Genomic DNA, 7214 nt, shown 5'->3' with positions numbered 1-7214 from the left:
CGCCATCCAGAGCCTTCTCCTGCTGTACTGTCAATGTCTCTGTCCCGTATAATGTACAGCACTATCGCTACGAACAGCCACAGAGGTCAAATTTTACAAAATAAATGCCAAAGGAAAAACATAATTATTATTATTATTTTGGTATCTCAGCCATATATTAGCAGCCATATATTAGCCTACAACATGGGCTGGACTGCACTATTATCTATTGTATCATTAAATTTGTATAATTTGTATTATGTAATGTATTGCAGGAATTACTATATGACAGAGTAGCATGATTATGTATGTTAATGGTTTCTTATTTCCACTATGCTCTAAAACACACACACACACACACACACACACACACACACACACACACACACACACACACACACACACACACACACACACACACACACACACACACACACACATATATATGGAGATCTAAGGGTTTGAGGTCGATGTCCATATATAGGCTTACTATTGATGACATCAGGGTTCTCCATCCCTGATGATGACATGTGATGTCACAAGGGGTGACAGACTAACTAACTAACGGGAAATACACACCCAATACCACACACTAATCACTACAACACACACACACACTGCCAACACCACACACACACTACACACTAATCAATAACACACAACTCAATACAACACACTGATAATCACCAATCAATACAACAGGCACAGCTAGTGTTCAACTAAAAGCTTGTCGTAGGTATAATATAAAGTTAAACGTTGTCTATATTTTTAAATCATATTTAACATCATATTAGCATCGCATTGTGAAAGTAAATATGATATAGGCAATGCTTCACCATAACCAGAAGAAAAGGCACATCCAGCCATGTGCTTTTCTTCACAATCACAAAATCACAGAGCTAAGCTAACAGGCCATAACACATGTTTTAAAAAAGCGTTCTAATCCACTCCGTCTCAGAAGCTGTCATCCATGGATCTTTCCTCGTCTCCCTAAATGAGCGCAACCCTGGCCGCCAGGGGCGCTGTTGCGCAGTTGCAATCAAGGAAAAATCCAAGATGGATGACAGATTCCGAGACAGAGTGGATTAAAACACGTTTTTTTTTAATTGAGAACTACGGACCTACGGGTTTTAAACGCTGGACGGAAGCCAGGAGGACAAGTGGGGCAGCAGGGTAAGCACCGGGTGCCACGCTCAAAACCATGGGGCGAGTTCCCTCGGAAATGTCAGAATCGATGAATACGTCTACGAGAGTCTAAATCTTAGGCTAATCTATTCATCCATAATATTAAGCAAAACATAGAGATATGGTCTGTGGAGTGACAGACCATAACAGATAGGCTATGTAATATTGACGTTTTTTGTAGCAATTTAAGTTTGCAGTTCTCAATATCCTACATTAATTTTTTCAAATGATTAAAGCAGCAGTGGTGGGCAATAATGAAGTAGGCTACATTTACTTAAAGGACCACTCATAAAATAGGTCCTCACTAATAATCATGAAAAAAATGGCGTAATTATTTTCTACTCGGTCTGTGTCTCATAGGAGGGCTGTGGGCAGTTCAGAAACCGTCTTCCAGTGACATCATCGATGGGGAATACAAGCTAATAGAAACTGCAGGCTTTTTAGTCCTGGAAAGTTGCAATGCGAAAATGGAAGCAATCGTTCTCACAAATCTGCCTAATGAAGCCCACAGCCCTCCTATGAGACACAGACTGATTAGAAAACAATCGTGCCATTTTATCATGATCATTAGTGAGGACCTAATATATGAAGATAGGTTGAAAAGTGGTGAAGTGGTCCTTTAAGTAGGCTCAAGTAAGTAAATGTACTTTGTTACTAGCCACCCCTGCTTAATTATAATCATTACATCAGGACTGTATCTGTACTTTACTGAGTATTGGTATAATACTTCTTGACTTTTGCCACTATACTGAACTGGCTCGACACACAGGAACTTACATTATTTTATTTTAACTAAATAAAGACAAAACTATACATACCTATACAATACAATGGTGTGAATAGCCAGGGGTATGATTAGTTGTGTGGATGTGTGAATGTGTAGTGGCTGTGCAAGTGCAAAAGCAAGACCAAAAGCAACCAAACAAAAGCTGTTGGTGGGAAAGAGAGAAAGAGTGCTTTTATAGCTTCGGTCCCAGGCTTACTTATCTGCGAAAAGAAAAGCCTGGTCACAACCTAAGGCAGAGAAGCATAAAGAAAAGCCTGGTCACAACCTAAGGCAGAGAAGCATAAAGAAAAGCCTGGTCACAACCTAAGGCAGAGAAGCTATCGGCGGATGTATCCTCCGGAACAGCCGTCAAATGTATTTCCCCCGGGTACGATATTTTCCCGACCAATCACAACACTTGTGTCATTCGCGGAGAATGAAAACTGTTTTGTAAAGCATCAGCGTAATTTCCTTGGGCAATACTTCCGCTAAAATCCCACAACTTCCGCTGATAGTCTTTTCAGCGTAGGTCTTGCCCAGGGTGGTGCTTTTATGCTTTGGCCAGCCTGATTGAATACTCCAGGGACAAGTGGAGTCAGGTGTGTCTCGTCCCACCCCTGGTAGGTTGGGCTGGCCCTTTCCTACGCATAACAGGACAGAGAAAAGACACATCATTAAGAGGACCAAACTTAATCCAATTGGATTAATATAATTAAAAATATATATAGATATTATAATCTATATATTTTTTTAATTATATATTTATTGTAGAATATTTTTAATATCACTTTTGCCCCGAATTCTACAAGTTATGGAAGTCTCATCTTTCTGAATCTCTGCTCTGCCTCTTTGGGGGGGGGGGGGGGGGGGGGGGGGGGGGTTCCAGGTTTTATTTTTTTGTGCTATATATATAAAGTTTGATTTGATTTCATCATCATCATCTGGGGACGTGTTCTCTCCATGTCATCATGCAAGATGGGGTCATTGATGAAAAGGCCTTCAATGTAAAGTTTAAAAAATAGTGCACGCCTATGCACTATCATATCTCACTGCATTCAGGATGCATGCGCCCGCACGCACGCACACACGCACACAGTTAATGATGAGTGTATTAACACCCCTCAGCTTTATGGTCACACATTGACCACATTCTAGTAACAAACTGTCAAACTTACGGTATACATAATAGGCTACACCCCCTCCACCACAGGCACCAACTCGTTTAACCCCACCTACACTAATAATTGTTGACCGGTCACATGGTTTCACATGATAAAAGACACACGGAGGGTAACTGCAGAGAGACAGATCCCTCGACTTGGCAGGTATATCTAAACTGACAGACGTCAACCATATCCATAATCATATAGAGTATGCTGATGACAATGAGGATGAAGAACGTAGCGGTTATAGTGGCCTGCATGCTGCTCATCTTCTCATCTCTGGATGTTCTGGTCCAAGCGAGTAAGTGTCATTTCTTGTCTGTCCTTAATAGTTAAAATACGGATGATTACGTTTTTGTTGTTCAAATTTGTTTTTCTTTATTCCACTAATTGGGTCCCTGTTTTTCACTCTGCCTCGCTCCCCCAGGCAATGCTGACAGCGTTGGCCCAGCGGAGTGCTGCTTCACGTACCGCGCCGCACGGCTGCCTAAGGCAGGCGTGAAGACGTTCCAGCGCACACACCTTCACTGTGCTACGGACGGCGTTGTGTGAGTAATGAGTATTACGTTACACTTGTACAGTATTGTACAAATGACATAACATAAACACTGAACACATTCTACACTACTAGAAAAATGATCTGAATAAATATTACTATATTAGTGTCATTAAGTCGTTGTAATTATGTTGCAAAAATGTCTCTATAATGAAAGACTTTTCCGTATTTTGGGGGTGTGAACATTCCTGCACGTATTTACATAGAGTCGTTTCGATTGGCCGTAGCTATCTTTGTTCTCCAGTTACAGTAGCCGTGCAGTATGTTTCTGTGACAATAGTAAATAGCCTACAACATCAGCATTATTGTTAACTTGATATGATGCTGTTGGATATTGTAATAAAAGTATAAATTAACTGATTTACCCGTCGTCCACTGAAGAAAAGTTGCTGCCAGTTTTATGTTTGTTTGAGGTCTCCACACCACACGCGTTCTGACGAGATTGTCTTAGTTGTAAGACAATCTTCTTCTGCCCTTTATTTCAGTGCACACATGTGCATGTTTAGCACTGTGTTTTAATCTCTGTAACTGTATTACCATTGGATGCAGCTGCCTGATGATCAATACATGAATGAATAACATTGCGCGTGATCGCGCGTCGCGGTGAAATCCTTTTATATAATTTGATCAATCCATGACATCCATGCGTGATCGCGCGTCGCGGTGAAATCCGTCGTTTATATAATTTGATCAATCCATGACATTGTTGTTAGAAGAACAGCTCAAATATTGAATGTGAAGACATAGTGTAGTACAAATCCTGGTGTGATCTTCTAAAAAAGGATCATAACACACGTCTAAGGTATTTTTTCCCCTGACTTTCTGTTGGTAAGGTTTTAACTCTTTCACATCAGTGCACGGCTGATTCAAGCCATGCATTTAGGGGTAAAAAGGTACCTTTGTACATATTAATAATGTAATGTAAACATACAGCATTTATTTATTTAGCAATTAAAAGCATGGGTCTAAAACTACAAGTAACTTCATGGAATAAATTATAGCCTACGTGCAGTTGACAGTGTGTGTTAGTGGATGGGGGGAGTGTTTATGCAAGTATCTAGGGGTGGAGACAAGTATAGTCACATCCATTCCTGGGCTCAAATTCTAGGGAAACTTTGAAGAGGGAATTATCTAATTTGGCATTTCTGGTTCAACAAGTTTCTTCATTTCCCCACCAATTTCAATGAGCAATAGATCATATGAAAGGTTACAGTGTGCAGTTTCATAATATGTAAAAAACTGAAAAATGACCATGTCCCCCTTGTATATCAAACCACTGGCCCCGGTCACTTAGAGACACAATAGCCTTTTGTTATTTTTATTGCTAGAGAAGAACTATATGATCGACTTCACAATCAACGAAATGTATTGAATGTATTGAACATTGAAATGTTCTCTCTATGTCTGTCTGTTCTAGGTTTACAATGCGGAATGGTGCCAGGATCTGCGTTGACCCAGCTCAGAAATGGGTCCAGGGAATCATCACCCATTTGGAGTCCAACAGACCTTAACACCTCGTACAAGAAAGTTCCAGACAACCAGTCGGTTTTGGGACAAAATGCTTTGAGATGAATTCCAAGCTTTGCTTCAGTCAGTGGTTAATATAATCCACCAGGCTTTAATAGTTTTGCTTGTGTTCTATATCCTGTTTTAAACATCAATTTAGAAAGCAATAAAATGCATTTTCCTTTAGTTATTTTGTTTATTTTTTGAAACATTTTTCAAATGTAGTGCTTTAATTGTGCATCTTAACCCATTCTGACCTGAGATCAGATTCATACGAAGGTTTCCACTGGACACACACTGGTCTGATGAACCCATTCTGACTTGAGATCAGATTCTAGAAATGTCAGTCGCTCTTCGATTTTTCAAAAATAGCAGACCTACAAGCTCGTATCGCGCCACTCGGTGGCGCGATATGAGCTTGTAGATCTGCTATTTTTAAATAGCTAAAGCATAACATGATGCTGACACCAAAATGGGTGCCCGGTCAGAATGGGTTAATGATCAGTTGTTGATATTAACCGTTTTTTTCTTCAACAATAAAACAAGCAATTCCGGTAACAAACAAAAAAAAACATTTTTGGCTCATAATTAATACACACATTGCATGGTTGTGTTTGCATGTTAGCCTATAAGTCAAGTTAAGTCAAATTAATCAAACAAATTCACCAAGTGATGCACAGACCATATAGCAGCTAATCATACAACTGACATAAACATCAAGACAGGCACAAGTAAAGCTTACACTCTGTTCTGTTGTTTTCATGGACTGTTGATGGACTGTGTGTGTCTGTGAAGTCAAATCCAAAATGGCAGGTCTAATTTCAGTAGAAGAAACACACTTGAGGTGCTGTCTCCAACTAAATTGCAGGGCTGTCCGTTCCTTTGGCGATACTACTGAAATCCCCAGAATTCATGTAAATGCTTAGCAGCATGCATGTGTATAGTATTGTAGCCTATGCTATATGTATGTGCAATTTATCGTGAATGTTTTTCTGTCTCAAGCTGTAACATAAATACCAGACCATCTTGAGGTCAATATGTCATTATTTATGCATCTTCATATCCTTTCTTTCATCATCATCATCATCATTTTTTATCTGACCTTGTACAGCACTTTGGTTGACCACTGGTCTTAAATAAATGTGCTCTAGAAATAAAGTTTGATTTGATTTAATCATCATCATCTGGGGGTGTGATCTCTCTGTGTCTTCATGCAGAACTCATACCCAGATGGGGTCATTGGTGAAAGGGCCTTCTGTGTGGAGTTCGCATGTTCTCCCCCGTGTCCCCTAATGGCCCCTACACATTGTAGGAGTTGTCGGCGAGTCATCAGATCGTTATGCATTTCACACTACAGGAGTCTTTTTTAATTCTATTCTACTGTTATTATGGCTTTAGTGGCTTTCACACTAAACTAATGATCGTCGACTATAAGCATCACACACTGCAAGAGTTCACCAAGATGCGATCCAGACCCGATACATAGGCCTATAGGCTACATCACTTTTTATTCCAATTCATTTTGACATCTCACACACGCGTGCAGGATGCCGTGATACAAGTGCGAGACAGACACAGGACAAGGATGCCTAGCTCTCTCTCCTGCGACACAGCCTGGCATAGCGAGGCTACACAGGGCAAAATGTTTGTGATACCGTGTAGCCTACGCGCGCTACATTAAAGAACTCTCTGTCTCTCTCCGTATGTGTGCGCACATGCGCACACACACACTAGCAGTGCACGAGGTCCAAAAGTTTGCTCTGCACTGTTGATTCCGATGCAGATGTATCAACATTATTCAAGTGAAATGCGTTGGTTTTATAGACAGCAACATTGGACTAATACCAATTTGTACGACACAGGACCCCCAAGGAATAAAGGCTATATACTTATTATCATCTATTCTGATCATCTATCGATACAGTTGACAGACAGACATGATTTCCAAAGTGCCTATAGGGACTCTGCAAGGCAGGGGCGTCCTACTCCCTGAGTCAGGCTTGCACTTGACCGCATATACCTATAAGGATGGAAGACTTGAGCACTGTGATGTGGAGAC

At 40.5% G+C, this 7214-nt stretch overlaps 1 long non-coding RNA gene across 1 annotated transcript; it reads left to right on the top strand.

The window, feature by feature from the left end:
• Positions 1 to 3249: 3249 nt before the first annotated feature.
• Positions 3250 to 5314, top strand: LOC310860803. Its single transcript, XR_014569435.1, has 3 exons — positions 3250 to 3398; positions 3534 to 3641; positions 5067 to 5314. It is a non-coding gene; the product is annotated as an uncharacterized lncRNA (long non-coding RNA).
• Positions 5315 to 7214: the final 1900 nt, after the last annotated feature.

Source organism: Protomyctophum parallelum, assembly GCF_964188405.1.
Source record: "Protomyctophum parallelum genome assembly, chromosome: 1".
Lineage (NCBI taxonomy): Eukaryota > Metazoa > Chordata > Actinopteri > Myctophiformes > Myctophidae > Protomyctophum > Protomyctophum parallelum.
Note: the sequence above shows the minus strand (reverse complement) of the source record. Positions and strands in the feature narration are given on the sequence as shown.